At 52.3% G+C, this 15,012-nt stretch overlaps 1 long non-coding RNA gene across 2 annotated transcripts in view; it reads left to right on the top strand.

Annotated features, from left to right (window-relative positions):
- The first annotated feature begins 402 nt into the window (after positions 1-402).
- The window catches only part of LOC145511056 (uncharacterized), a 16,479-nt gene continuing 1,869 nt past the window's right edge, over positions 403-15,012 (top strand). Inside the window, exons 1-4 of one of the 2 annotated variants that reach the window (XR_014057470.1) lie at positions 403-444; positions 10,704-10,781; positions 10,879-10,917; positions 14,047-15,012. The exon at positions 14,047-15,012 is cut by the window's right edge and continues 1,869 nt beyond it. This is a non-coding gene — a long non-coding RNA (uncharacterized LOC145511056). Of the gene's footprint in view, positions 445-10,703; positions 10,782-10,878; positions 10,918-13,391; positions 13,531-14,046 lie in introns of those variants that run through there. The other variant, XR_014057471.1, reaches the window with a different exon arrangement.

Here is a 15,012-nt window from a genome sequence, read left to right as displayed (position 1 = left end):
GATGAGTCAGCGGGAGCCCGGGAGCCTCCAGCCGCGCCGGGGCATCTGCTCCGTGACGCACCGTGACTCACGGGCGCCCGGGCAGCCGCAGTCCCCGAGCGCGCAGCGCCGAGTCGGGACGCCAAGGGCAGGCCCCTCACCCCTACCGTCACCCGGCCCCGGCCGGACCCCGCTCCGCGCCCCGCGCCGGGCAGCGGGCTCCTCCCGCCCCCAGCGCCCTCCCCACCCCATCCCCGGCTCCCGCCCGCCTGCGGCGCTCTCCTCCCCGCGCCCCTCCGCTCCTGGCCACAGTCCAAGCTGACATCAGACGCTGGCCGCCCGGCCACCCTCTGAGTCAACAGTTTCCAAAGCCGAGCCCGCTGCCAGGGGCGGGGAGAAAGCGCTGCCTCCGGGGGAGGCGGAGGGGCGGGGGCCGGCCGGGTCGGCTGCCGCGGGAGAACGGAGGTGGGTGGGGACCAGCGGAGCTTTTTTTTACAAGAAGTCACAAGGGGAGGGGGGCGGGGGGGGCGGTTAGGAGGAACAGAGAGGGTGAAAACCGCCCTGCAGAGCAGCCGGGGCGGAGAGGAAACCTGCGCCCAGAGCCACGTGCTGGAGCCGGCGCGGGGTGGGCGGCTCGCGGAGGCGGGGGGGAGGGAGAGGCCGTTGCTGGGAAAGGCCCCAGGCCACGTTTCTGGGGGAGGAGAAGGCCGGGGGTGGACACGCTCGGTCCCAGGCCAGCCGGGGACCTTCGTGTCTGAAGAAGGCGGCCCAAGATCCCTCTGATGGGAGCAGCTCTGGCCGAGCCTCGGAAGGCCGGCCCTGCCTGCTCAGGGATGGCCTTGCAGAAATGCCCTGGCCTAACCTAGTTGCCTCGTCTGACCGCGGTGGGATGGAGTTGGGGCTGAAGGGTCTTCCATCTCACCCCGCCCCTGCCCGCCACCACCTCAAAGAGGATATCTGTCCAGGGGTCGAAGAATTTGAGAGGCTGAGTAAACGGTGGTGGGTGGCCGTCCAGTGAAGGTGAGGGGAGTAGTAGGAACAAGAAAGGAAGCACAAAAAGGAAGGAGAATCTTAAGAACCTGCCAAGGACGTAACCGCAGTCCTTGGAAAGGTGAGTTTCCTGTTACCTGAGGTACTAGGCCAAAATCCTGAGGAGAGAAAATGGATTAGCTGCAGGAAGGAAGGTGGAGTCTGGGCTTTGTTTTGCTCTAGGTAAGAGGCTGGAGTCTCTGAAGGTGATGGTCTGCCACTGTCGGGGTTTAGCAACCGCTTTGAGAGGCTGGTTCTAGGATGTGAAAGTGAAAGTCGCTCAGTGGTGTCCCACTCTTTTCGACCCCATGGACTATACAGTTCGTGGAATTCTCCAGGCCAGAATACTAGAGTGGGGAGCTGTTCCCTTCTCCAGGGGATCTTGCCAATCCAGGGATCGAACCCAGGTCTCCCGCATGGCAGGTGGATTCTTCACCAGCTGAGCCACAAGGGTTCTAGGTTGCTCAAGGACAAAAGACCTTTTAAAGAGCACCTGCCTGCACCTAGAAGTTCCCTGACCCTTTGCCCTGCCCTTGTCAGACAGGAAGAAATGGAGAGGAGCCAGGAAGACAGAAAGGCAGTAGACCTCCACAGGCGCCTGGGTTTCCTCCCCTCCCAGTCCATCTCACCTCACCCCACCCTACAGAACTGCCGTGGGTGGGGGGCTTCCAGCTGGAATTCATTCTCAATCTCTTTCCGGGCTTTGATTTGCCCTTCTTTCCAAAGCCACTGCTCAGCAAGTGATGCCAGCCCCGGGAGGGGGTGTCCGGGTCTCATCTTGCAGGCAGAAGGAGCACAACAGCTGGGTGCCCAGAACCCATCCGGATCTGTGCAAAGCTGTTTGTCAGTGCGGCCTCCTAGGACCACGTGAGCTGCCTCTCGCCCCGTGTGACCCTCGTTCAGACCCAGGCAGAGCAGAGCTCCCGGCCCCCTTCCCCTCGTGCACAGCCTTCTCCCAAGTGTGCAGGAGGGTGGCTCATTCCTGCCGGGTCAAAACAGCATTGAGCCAGACTCCTGGGAAGCTCCGTCCTCCAGACCTCTGTAGAAGAGGTAAAAATGACAGCTCTTGGGAAACCAGGGGGTCTCATTTGCTGAGGTGGGACAAGACGCAGAGCCCTGTGACATCCAAGAGCAGACAGAGTGGCTGGGGATCCTCATGGGTGCTCTTAGTTAGGAGCAGAAGGTCCTGGGCCCTGGGTGGTTGCCCTTCGGGGGAAGTTGGTGGGCTGGACCAACGGGGGTTTATCCTGGGAGCTGAGGCCAGGTGCAGCAGGGGGCTCTGGCCGGATACTGAAGCCACAAACTCTGCAACCCCCAACTTCCACTTTTTTTTTTTCTTCTTCGTGCTGAGAACACCCTTGGTAGGGCCTGCCTCCTCCACTGTTTCAGAGTCTGCTTTCTCATGTGTGTGTCAGAGAGGCAGTTATCACGATCTCTGTCAGGCTCTTTTTCTCCCCCTCCCTGATCTGCGTGCCTGTGGCCCTTGGCACCTGCACTGTCACCCTTCCCACGCTCTGCTTGGCCTGAGAGGGAGGTTTTGCTGTCTTCAGCTTCCCTCTCTATCCAGAGGCCTGCTGAGAAGGCCCAGAGTTTCATCTTTGCAACTCCCTCCTGGTGGAACGTATGAGAAGGTGAATTAGCTGTCAGCTCCGTCCTCTTCTGCTCCACGTTTGGCCTGGCAGCTTCCTTCGTGTCTGAGGGCGCTTGCTGTTTGCTGTGTCTGCTGCCTCCACGAGAGCCTTATCCTGGGTTTTGACCCACCCTGCCCTTTGCCTCATGATTCAGCTCAGCCTTTGTGACCCTGGCTTGTTCACCTGATGGACCCCTGGAAGCTGCTCAGCAGGAAGAGCCTATGCACCTCCCCTTAGAACCTTCCCTATGGGCTCCCCTGGTGGTTCAAGCGGTAGGGAGTCTGCCTGCAGTGCAGGAGACCCCGGTTCGAACCCTGGGCCTGGAAGATCCCCTGGAGGAGGGAATGGCAACCCACTCCAGTACTCTTGCCTGGAGAATCCCAGGAACAGAGGAGCCTGGCGGGCTACAGTCCATGGGGTCACAAAGAGTCGGACACGACTGAGTGGCTAACACTGCCACTAGGCAGAGGGTCGATGGGATCTAAGTGTACCTCACTAAAGCCAACCCGCCCATTGACGACATGTGCACCCAGGAACGCAGGTGGCCCTAGCTGAAGCTAATGTGTCGTGTAAATTCTGCAATCCTACAACAGATAAAGTAGGGGCTACCGTCCTTCACAAAACGTTTTCCAAGCGTGTCGTTGAATATGAGATTCCTCGTATTCATTTGGAGGGCTCGTTTTCCTCGCAACTTTTGGGGAATGGATATATTGAAAGTGAGATACGACATTAGGAGATGAATTGGCAGAGATCAGTCTGTTTTCAGGGAGTCGTGTAACCAAGTTCTGTATCACTGCACATGCCAGAAAAGTTGGAGAGGAAACGGAGCCAAACTAGGAACATCTGCCTCAAAGGATTTGGCAGGGTTTGGCATAACTCCTCAAAACATCTGGCACCGCACGGTAGCATTTGTCACTCCACTGAAAAGCTAACCGTCTCCGCTTGTCCTTGACCAGTGGAGCAGAGGGCCAGGGACCCTGTGTGAGAAAATGTGGTTCTAGCTGATCTCTCTGTGCCTAGGTTTCTTCTCCTGTAAAATCGCGATCCTTATAGCTACTTCTTAGGGCTGTTTGGAGGACCAGAGGAAGTAATTGACAGCCCCGTGGGTGCCCAGTATACACCTGAAACTATCACAGCATTGTAAATCAACTACACTCCGATAAAAATTAAATGTTTTTTAATTGTTGGAGGTAACAACTTCCTTAAGTGTATAATCTTCTCCATTGGGGTTCTTTAGGTCTAGGTTCTGTCCAGGGTCAAGAAAGTCAAATTGAGAGAATGTTGAGCTATTTTTCAGAAGCCACTGGAGCAAAAAGACCAACATCTCTAGGAGAGGTAAGGAATTTAAGGGCAGCATAATCTGCCAACCAATGGTGGATTTCAGGCCTGAGAGAAACCTGATAATGAATCATTCTGAGGCCTAATCAGTGACAAAGATGACCTTTGCCCGGATATTGGCATGTTTGACCCTTTAATGCAGGAGGTGTTGAAAGAGCCTAATAAATGCTTATTCATTGAGTTAAATCCAAGAGTTTGAAGAAAAAGTCCAAAGTTTATATTCTGGGTACCCCTGTGCCAGGTGAAATGTGACCCTGAGGGAAAACAGTAAATCAGACCCTGCTCCAGTGGGTGATGGGTCCAGAGCCTCACGCCGGGCCCTGGACTCTTGCTTCTGTGAATGGAAGCAGATCATGTTCCCAGGAAGGACAGATTGATGGGCTGCATTGGGCACCATTGGGAGGGGGAGTAATAACTGTCCTTTGCACCTCACCTCAGCTCTTTCTGGGCTTCCCTGGTGGCTCAAACAGTAAAGAATCTGCCTGCAATGCAGAAGACCCAAGTTCAATCTCTGGATCGGGAAGACCCCCCTGGAGGAGGACATGGCAACCCACTCCAGTATTCTTGCCTGGAGAATCCCGAGGACAGAGGAGCCTGGCCGGCTACAGTCCATGGGGTGGCAAAGAGATGGACACAACTGAGTGACTAACACTTTCACTTTCAGCTCTTTCTGGCCCATCTGACACCAGTCCATAGAATGAATCGTATATTCTTCTAGAACTCCATAACCAAGCACCGCAAACTGGGTGTCTTAAAACAACAGAAATGTATTTGCTCAGAGTTCTAGAGGCTGGAGTTATCAGCAGGGCCCTGTTCCCTCTGAGACTGGGTAGAATCCTTCCCTGTCTCTTCCTAGGAAGGCCCCTAAGGGCCCTGGAAGGAACGGCCCTCAGGTAAGTCCAGGGCTCGGAGTGAGCCTCTGGACCCATCACTCCCCGGAGCAGGGTCTGATTTAGTGTTTTCCCTCAGGGTCACATCTCACCTGGCACAGGGGTACCCGGAATATAAACTCTGCACTTTTTCTTCAAACTCTTGGATTTGACTCAATGAATAAGCGTTTATTAGGCTCTTTCAACACCTCCTGCAATCCTTGGCATTCCTTGGCCTGCAGCTACATCACTTCAATTTCTGCCTCTGTTAGCACATGGCATTGTGTGTGCATCTTCACATGGCGGTCTCTTTGTTAGAACCCCTGTCACACTGAATAAGGGCCCACCCTAATAGCCTCTGCTTTGTTTTTGTTTTTTTTTTAATATTTATTTCAATTTATTTGTGCATGCTAAGTCGCTTCAGTTGTGTCCAACTCTGTGCGACCCTGTGGACTGTAGCCCACCAGGATCCTCTGTCCAAGGGACTCTTCAGGCAAGAATACTGGAGTGAGTTGCCATGCACTCCTTCAGGGGGTTTTCCTGATCCAGGGATCGAACCCACGTCTCTTATGTCTCCTGCATTGGCAGGCGGGTTCTTCATCTCTAGCGCCACCCTGTTTGGCTCCACAGGGTCTTAGTTGTGGCACACAGGGTCTTTAGTTGCAGCATGTGGGCAGCATGTGGGATCTAGTTCCCTGATTAGAGATTGAACCAGGCCTCCTGCTTTGGCATCATGGAGTCTCAGCCACTGGACCATCAGAGAAGTCCTCTAATCGCCTCTTCTTAATTTAATTACACCAGCAAAGACCCTGTTTCCAAATAAGGTCGCATTCACAGATACTGGCCGGGGAGAGGGGCTTAGGATTTCACACTATCTTCTAAGGGAAAACAGTTCAGCCCGTAACATGTGGTAAGAGTGATGCCTTTGATAAACGGGCTGCTGCACAGGCCAAGAGGGTAGTCAACATGGGTATCTTGCGCTGTGCCAGCAAGGGGGCAGATTGAAACAGCAAGTTAGCTTCCACCTGTCAGGAGTCACAGGAACACTCATATCCTTTAATCTAGTGACGTACCACTAGGAATCCAGCTGGAGAAAGGCATCAAAAATGTTGGTAAAACTTAATGTACAGTCGTCTTCTCAGTGCTGTTTGTTAGAAACAACTTCAAAGTCTTAACAGTTAAGGATGGTTATTAAAATAAGCCGCATCCCACATGAGGGGGTGCTAATAACTTTTAGAAATGATATTTCCAGGAAAAAAAAATTTGAAACATGGAAAAAATGAAATATATTCCGTATGTTGTCAACTTTATTTTAAAAATGGACACGGAAGAAAAGAATCAATATAATGTGAACAGTCTCCCCCCTTGGCAGAGATTATGAGTGATTTTTTAAAAAATTATTATTATGAAGCTATATATGTTCTCTGCATTAGCTTGATAACCAAAGAGAAAAAAGCCCTAATGTTATTTTAAAAATAGATATATAAATAGTTTCCTGGAATATACATTCCAGGAAAGTTCTGGCTGGGAGGAGAGTAGCAGCTGCCGGGTGTCCAGCTGATTTCTGGGTTTATAAGCCACAGCTGTAACCTCTCTAGAATGTCTCAACATGTAGTTGGATGGCTCCTTGCCTCAGAATTACCCATAATGCTTATTTAAAAATGCAGAATTCTAGGCCCCACCCCAGGCCTACTAAACTGGGCCCAGAAATTTGCATTCTTACAGGCTCTGCACACTTCAGTTTGAATTCCCCTTATCTTAGAGGCTAGGGACAACCCACTCATCAGTAATCCAGCATGGATCCAGCATGGTTTCTCACCTCAGTCGTTTTGAGGAATAAAACCAAATAAACAGAGAAGTTATTCTTTTTATAAAGTTCACTCTTGGTTGTCCCTAGGACAGGAAGCCACAAACCAAATATTCAAAAGAATAGAAAATGCATAATTACATTTTATTTTGGAATTAAGCAACAGCAAGTGGTGGGTCTTAATTTATGTTAGGCTAATAATGAAAACGAGTTAACATTCCAGACTCTAGCCTGATAAGTGATAAAGTGTTAGTCCCTCAGTCGTGTCTGACTCTCTGCAGCCCTGTTGATTGTAGCCCGCCAGGCTCCTCTGTCCGTAGGATTGTTCAGGCAAGAATATTGGAGTAGGTTGCCATTCACTTCTTCAGGGGATCTTCCTGACCCTGAGATTGAACCCAGGTCTAACCTGCATTGCAGGAAGATTCTTTACTGTCTGAGCCACCAGGGAAGCCCCTAGCCTAGGTTGGAATTAACAAATGTACTTGCAGGAGAATGTCACCCCACAGGAAAAGCTGTGCCCTATTACCAAGCATGTATTCCACATGCTGTTAGTTCAGCATCGTACTTATAGATGTGATCACTTTTAACTCACAACCTGAAGCTGAAGCTCTAATACTTTGGCCACTTGATGGGAAGAACTGACTCATTGGAAAAGACCCTGATGCTGGGAAAGATTGAAGGCAGGAGGAGAAGGGGATGACAGAGGAGGAGATGGTTGGATGGCATCACCAACTCGATGGACATGAGTTTGAGTAAGCTCTGGGGGGAGTTGGTGATGGACAGGGAGGCCTGGCGTACTGCAGTCCATGGTGTTGCAAAGAGTTGGACACGACTGAGCGACTGAACTGAACTGAGGTGCCTTTATTGATGGGTTTAAGGGAATGATGTTGGAAGACAGTGGAAAGTTCTCCATTTTGAGGTGCGTCCCGGCTTAGAGCAGGGGCTGGCTGAGAACACCCTCCTGGTCCTGTGGGCTGTGACTTGTCCAGACCCAGAGGAGCTATAGCTTCTGGTGAGGGGAGAAAAGGGAGGCAGTTGTGCAATTAGCCATCTCGTCAGTAGGTGAAACTCAACACCACAAGAAGGCCAGCATCCAGGGTATTAGTCCACACTTGTTGCTTCAGGGAGAAAAGATGAGCCATCGGGAGAACGAAATATCCTGAGAATGAAGACTGCAGCTACGTGTGGGAGCCACGAGAAGAAAAAAAAAAAAGAACTGAGAACTACAGCAGCTGTGGAACTCTGCCTCAGCCTGGCAGGGGCATGTCCCCTCCCGGGGCCCTCTCTAGAGTGATGGCTTCAGGCTTCAGGAAGCAGGTCGCCCTGTGCCTGACCCGACCTGTTTGGGTGGGAGGAGGGCAGGGGAGAAAAAGGTGGGCAAAGTGCGTGGCCACCTTTCAATAACACCTTCAGGTGTGTCGTAATCGCCAGCGCTCTGGCCGGAGTGGATGGGAAATGAGAGCTGGGTGGGCAGGACCCTTGTCCACTCACCAGTTCAGGGAGGCCCCCAGCCTTCCGGCTGAGAGTGGGGAGCTGGGGAGGCCGGGCCAGACGGGCCTTCTTCCCTGCGGCACTGGGAGGGAGCTCGGGAAGGCTGCCAAAAGGGTTAGGGCCCATCGAGGCAAAGAAATGTCAAAAGAAGCCCTGTATCTTTCATACAACATGTAATTAACTCTCAACAGAAAGTGCCACGAATTCATAATGGGAGCCGACAGCGAGGGAGGAAGGCTCCGACAAGCCTGAGATTTGTCGTGTTTTTTTTTTTTTTTCATTTTTTAGAGGAACATGAACGGTTGCAGCTATTCATGGACCTCCTCCAGTAATAGTGTCTCCCCAGCAACGAGCGGGATTGTGCTGTCTCCTGCCTGACCCGGGCCGGGTGAGCAGGAAGCGCTTTTCTGCCTCGGAGATCTCTCCAGGCCCCGGTGCTCATGGGGTGAGGGCCGTCTGCAGCTACTGTTCTGTCAGCCTAGGGAGCCGGCCCCAGAGCCCTCTCCTCCCCAGGAGCGGTCCTCGGAGTCATCCCAGGTCTCCAGCCAGCAGCTCCCAAGGTTGCCCTTCCGGCGGAGCCCAGGCCTCCTCCCTAGTGCCCTGCCTTCCGCAGGGCGGCTGCAGGCTGTGAGGAAGGGTGGGGCGGCTGGAGAAGAAAGGCAGGGAGCCCCTGGGTGGGGTGGCTGCAGGTGGGCAGGGTCTGGGCGACCACCAGAACAAACCGGAGCCAGCGTTCTCCCCCCTGGGCACAAAGGGCTCCATGTGAGGGACACGCCTGCCCCATGTGCAAGCGGGAGGCCCACGTTTCCTGACAGAGGAGGAGGCCCGTTCCCAGACCGTCCTGGGTGTGGCCTGGAGGCTGAAGCCTGCTGGGCAGGGCCTCCTCCCCGCCGGCCCCCCCCACTGTAGACTCCTGGTGACCCGTCTGGGTGACTTCAGCCCCCCTGATCCTCTGGTCTGCACATGAGGAAGGAGAAAGGCCTGGACAGGCCGCTTAACTCCACAGGACATGGGCATCTGCCTTTTCTTCCTCTGAGAAAGAGCCTTCCTAGGTCCACTCCCCTCCCCCACCACAGACACACTCATGTGTGTGCTCACACACACACACACACACACACACACACACACATGCATTCATTAGCTCCCAGTCTAAAGAGAAGGTCCTGCCCAACCATACTCAACTAGTCAACTCTGTTGTGCAGACCCTTCCACTTCCCCCAGACCGTTGCCTCAAAGAAGTTAGACTAGGCCCCGAAGAAGTCAGGCCTGGCAACATGTAACAAGAACCGTTGTACTGACCACAGTACATCTTTTCTGATGCTCACGGATCCCTTGGGACGGCTATCCCGTGCCATGGAAAAAGATGGGTCAGGAAGTTATTGATACCTTCCCTGGGCCTCGTGGGCTTTGGGTTTTACAAGGAAAGAGTTGGTAAATCAACTCTACTCCAATAAAAAAGGTAAAAATCAAATGAAAAAAAGTTAAGTGTTAGAATACTATTTCTATGCTCTCTTCAGCAATCAGTCAGGCCGAGAGCCGCAGGGTCGCAGGGCGGTCCACACAGCTCCTGCAGCCCTGCTGCATCCCTAGGGCCCTGCGGCCTCTGCAAGGGGGCTGGGCAGGCATGGTCCTCTGACCACCGTTGAAGCCTGCGGTAGTGGATGAGAAGTGGGCAGTCTTTGAACATAGGGGTTTTCTCTGTCCTGTGCTGTGAACTATGAAGAAGACATTCATGTATTGAACATATATTTCTTTGGCACGCATCTAGGTGCTGGAAAATAAACAACATTTCCTGCTCTCAGAAGCTTACATTTGACACAAAAGCCTGGGAGCTTCTCTGCACTCATTTCCTATGCTGCTGTAACAGAGCACCACAGATTGGGTGGCTTAAGCAACAGAAATGTTATTTTCTCACAGTTCTAGACTTTAGCAATCCAAGATCAAGGTCTTGGCGAGGTTGGTTCGCTCTGAGTCACCCCAATTTCTCCCTGCGTCTTCACTTGGTGTTCTCCCTGTGTGTCTGTGTCCAAATTTCCCCTTTTTATAAAGACACCACTCGTATAAAATTAGAGCCCACCCTAATGGCCTTATTAACTTGATTATCTCTGGAAAGACTTTATCCTCAACAAAGGTCATGTTCTGAAGTACAAAGGGTTAGGACTCCAGTGTGCTTTCTTTTCTGGGAGGTGGACACAATTCAAGTCATAACAACCTCTACAGAGATGTGTAGGAAAGTACGAAGGCGAGTCAGTTGCCTTTGAGGTATCTGCAGTCTCCTGCTTCTTCAAGGTCTCTGGTGAATGTATCTGATTGGTAGAACCTGGGTCATGAACCTGCAGGGCAGGCTGGGAAATTCAGTTTCTGGCTTCTCACCTTGGGGAGGATGGGCGTCTAATGTGGGATTTTACCCAAATACAGGAAGAACATTCAAAGGATTCATGGGAAAGTGGCCACAAAGCACAAGAGGAGTCTACTATGTAGGTGCTTTCCGATTTTCTCCAAGGGGACCCTAAAGCAGAGAATAAGAACAACCATGTTGATGTTTTGTCTCCCCTTTAGTGCCTGGTGTTGTGTGCTGCCCACTGCAGAGACCAAAAGGCAGTGACCACAGAAGACATCTGGCAAGTCTAGAAAATGGTGAACAGCTAACATTTAATAAGCATTTACTATGTGCCAGGAATTTTTCTGAGCTCCTTACATGCTCCTTACTTGCCTCATTTCATCCTCGAAGCAGCCTTAGGAAGCAGAGCTGATGATTTCCTCCCTTTCACAGGTAAGACAATGGAGATACTGAGAGGTCAAGCAACCACTTAGTGGGTGAGAGAGCCAGGGTTAGAACCCAGCTATTTCAATCTGAGACTGAGAGCTTAGCCACTTTGCTCCCTAAGAGATGGAAGAAGATGATGCAAGATGGGGGAAAACCTCCCGGCCAGGCTGCGGGGCAGGTGGGTGAGTGCTATTAAGTCATTTGCCCAGGTGGCAACCTGGGAGCTCACCAGAGCCACACCTGGGTGGCAGATACATTGTCTCACACTCTCTGTGAGCCAAGGTGGGTGTGATGTTGGTGTGAGGCACCCCTGACAAAGTCCTCAGGAATCCTGGGAGGGCGGCGTGGGAGGAGGCAGGGGGGAGGAGGGAGGGAGTGGTGCGGGCTGGCCCAGGAGGCCCTGCCTGGTGTGGCTGAGGACAGCTTGCGTCAGAGGATGCTGGGCAGGGCGGGCATTGGCTCCCCTGTGAGGCAGGGAGGGCCCCAGGCTGGGCCCTTGCCAGCGTGCTGCCTGGAGAGGGCTGGATGTTCCCAAAGGTTCTTCCCCAGGGACCCAGAGGAACAGCTGGGTCTTGGAGGGGCCGAGGGGCTGCCAGGGCAGACCCTCCGTGTTAAGAGCCTCTGTGTTGCATTAGGGGTTTCCCTGGTGGCTCAGACAGTAAAAAAAATCTGCCTGCAGTGCAGAAGACCTGGGTTCAATCCCTGAGTCAGGAAGAGCTCCTGGAGAAGGGAATGGCAACCCACTCCAGTATTTCTGCTTGGAGAATCCCAGGGACAGAGGAGCCTGGCAGGATACAGTCCGTGGGGTCACAAAGAGTCAGACACGACTGAGCAACTAACACACACTCAGGTCCCTGCCATGACACCCAGAGGCAGAGCCCTTAAACTTCTATACCTGTGTCCACCCCTGTGCCATTGATGTTGGAGTGTTGCTACTTCTAATACTTTGAGTGGGGGGCGGGGTGGGGGGTTGCGGGAAAAAGAGCAGAAGGAGACAAAAGTGAATGAGACACATTTCCAAAGCCCCAAGCATGCCTCACTGGACATCTTCTCTGGCCCTGGCCCTTAGGACATTCCAAGTCCAGAGAGTAATTTCAACAGTGTCCACACATGAGGGGTGTCTGTCATTCATCTGTGAGCTCCCCTTTTGAGAGAGATGGAACTAACCTAGCAGCCTCTCTTTTCAAAGGGAAACAGGGTACATTGTGGTAGGTGGGCTTTTCTTAAAAGGAACAGAAGAGAAAGGTAAAGAGTATTTTCCTTTAGCACTGATAATAAGGTAAGAATAGGATGCTTTCCTATATACTAGCAGGACATTTCCAGAACATACAAGAGTAACAAAAGTAAGAAAGAAATGTGAAGGAAAATAAATTATCCATTGGAAATTTTTGATTTTTAAAAATTTTTGGAGGTTTTTATTACAGTAGGTGACTGTGAAATGAAAAATGAAAGTGTTAGTCACTTAGTCATGTCCAACTCTTTGTAACCCCCTGGACTGTACCTCTATTCATGGAATTCTCCAGGCAAGAATACTGGAGTGGGTTGCCATTCTCTTCTCCCAGGGATCTGGGTCTCCTGCATTGCAGGCAGACTCTTTACTGTCTGAGCCAGTTAATAAAATAGATCAGCTTCAAAAATGTTTACAAATGTCAGTGATATTCCAGAGTTTTAAAACCAGGTTAAATCCACAATAACATGAAAAATAACCAGGGTGCCCTAAGGTTCAAATATCTCCTCCCAGATAAGAAGCAGAGAAGGGGGATATTCTTAGAATTTAAAGAATAAGGTGAGGCCAGGGTTGCCAGATAAAATACAAGATGGCCTGTTGCGTGTAAATTCTAGATAAAACAACGAGCATTTTGTCAGTATAAAAGCATGGTCCAAATATTGCATGGGACATACCTATATGAAAAAAAAATTGTTCATTGTTGAACTGAGATTCAAATTGAGCTGGCATCATGTATTTTCATTTGCTCAATCTGGCCACCTTGGATGGGCCTCCCATCCACCCCAGTAGCGGAAGGCAGAGAAGTGACTTCTGGAAAAGAGTCTGGCCTGTTTGCCTGGTGCCTGGTGTCAGAGACTCCAGGGAGACCAGGCCTCTGGCTCCAGGCCTGCCTCCCAGGGCCCTGGGAAAAGGCTTTGGGCCTCTTCTCGGAGCTCTGCCTCCCTGGAGGGAATAGGCAGGGCCCAGCAGCTGCAGAAGGAAGCTTGGAAAACAACCTGGAAACAATTCAGGCTTCTCCAGGCAGCTGCCAACACATCTACAAGTGTGCCAGGGCCCCCAGACCGCACCGCAGGCCATCTCCCGTGGGCTTGAGAGGTCGCCCTGACGCCCTCGGGGTATAGTAACACTGAGCCACACCTCAGCTGACCCGGTAGACTGGCCAGCCTGTACTGACCTCTCCTTCAGGCCCGACGCGGAATTGCCCCACATTCTCTGGGGCTGAGGTCATCGAATGCCCACGGGCCTTTCCTGCAAGGCTAAGGTGCCAATCCGTGGGCATTCGCTGGGCGACTAGTTGTGTGTGCTGCCCACAGGTCCCCTGGGGAGGGGTCTGATCCCCCAGGAGCCCGGGGAAACCCCTGAGTGAGGGTCCTGCGATCTCTCCCCTGAAGGTGAGTGGAGCCTGCCTGCCTGAGGCCTCTGGGCCAGCCGAAGACCCTCCAGCCCTTTAGGCCCCCTGCTCTGCTAGCCCTGCTCAGGGGCCTTCCTCCCAGAGCTGTGTGGGAGCTGTTCTTGTGTCCTTTCTCAGCAAACAAGGAGGGGAGAGGGCGGGAGAGGAAAAGGGGCAGGCCTGCCCTGGGAAGTTTCAGCTTGAAATGTTGGATGGGAGCACTCACTGGGGTGCTGAGAAAGGCAGGAAGGGAGGACAGCTTGTGAGAGAGCCTGCCTTTGATAAGTATCTCCTCTGAGGTGCTTTTAGTCCCATTTTTACAGAAGATGAAACTGAGGCCCAGAGAAGTCATGGAATCTCTCTCAGGTCACACAGAAATGCTAGCCTCAGAGTTCCCAGCCAGACCTCTCTGAGTCTTAAGCCTGGGTCCATTCTGTGCCTCTTTGCGGCCCAGGAGAGTTCCGATCTAGTTCAGGAGGAAATAGCTACTGTCAACTCTGTTTTTCTACTGTGTCAGGTTCCTGCCTCCTCTGCTACCCCCAAGACTTGGCTCATGACTGTAAAATTTCCACTAGAAAATCATGCTGAAAGGAAACGGCTGTACTTCTCTGTGTCCACACCAGGAACCCCATCTCCTGGGCTCTCAATCCTCCTCTCACAGAGCTGAGGGAGCGCTCAGGCAAGACTGTGGTGGTCTCGGCAGTACGTTGGGGATTGTCCCTGGTCCCTGCTCTCGGATGGCTCATTTGGTAATTCCTGACAGACTGCAAACCACCCTCTCAAACCAGCCTGTGTGGTGGGTTGTGTTTGGTTAAACTGGAGAATGTAGGCTGCCATGATGCCCCACGCCTACTCCCGGGTGACTTGTCCCTGCCCCCTTAGCCCTTCTTAGATATCTCCCACAGAGGGCTCAAGCCTTCCTTCTCTTGGGCATTTCTCAGAGTGTCTCTGTCACTCCAGCCCCCTTGGGTCACCATTCCACCCCCTCAACACCTCACAGCAATAGGATGACAAGAAACGTCTGAGTGTGGTGGGGAGAGCGTGGAGGCTGGGAGGTGAGAGGGAAGGCTCTGTTTCTTCCGGTCATGAACTTCCTTTATTGACTCACGCGTGTGTGTTGGCTGGATGGGGAAACACAGGAGGAGATGGAGGCTGGAGCCCGGTGGCTCTTGGATCCAAGTCTGTTCACAGACATCTGTTAACCAGACATTGTTAAAAAGGACTTCCAAGCTCTACTTGCACCTCCTCTGCTTAGGGTTGACTCAGTAGTATTCCTCAGAAGCCCCTTTCTTCTGTCACAGTTTGCAACTCCTCTGAGACTCCAGAAACATCCAGCCTACGCAATGTCTTTTCTTGACTGAAGTGTGGCCGTTGGAACCATACTGCCTGAGTTCCCATCCTGGCTCTGAACCCTCTCAAACTTGAGGGTGATCTTCAATCCCTCTCTGCCTCAGATCCCTCACCTCTGATGTGGGGATGAGAG

Source organism: Giraffa tippelskirchi, chromosome 6 (assembly GCF_054371585.1).
Source record: "Giraffa tippelskirchi isolate mGirTip1 chromosome 6, T2T-mGirTip1v1.2.pri, whole genome shotgun sequence".
NCBI lineage: Eukaryota > Metazoa > Chordata > Mammalia > Artiodactyla > Giraffidae > Giraffa > Giraffa tippelskirchi.
This window is presented reverse-complemented; position numbering and strand designations above follow the sequence as displayed.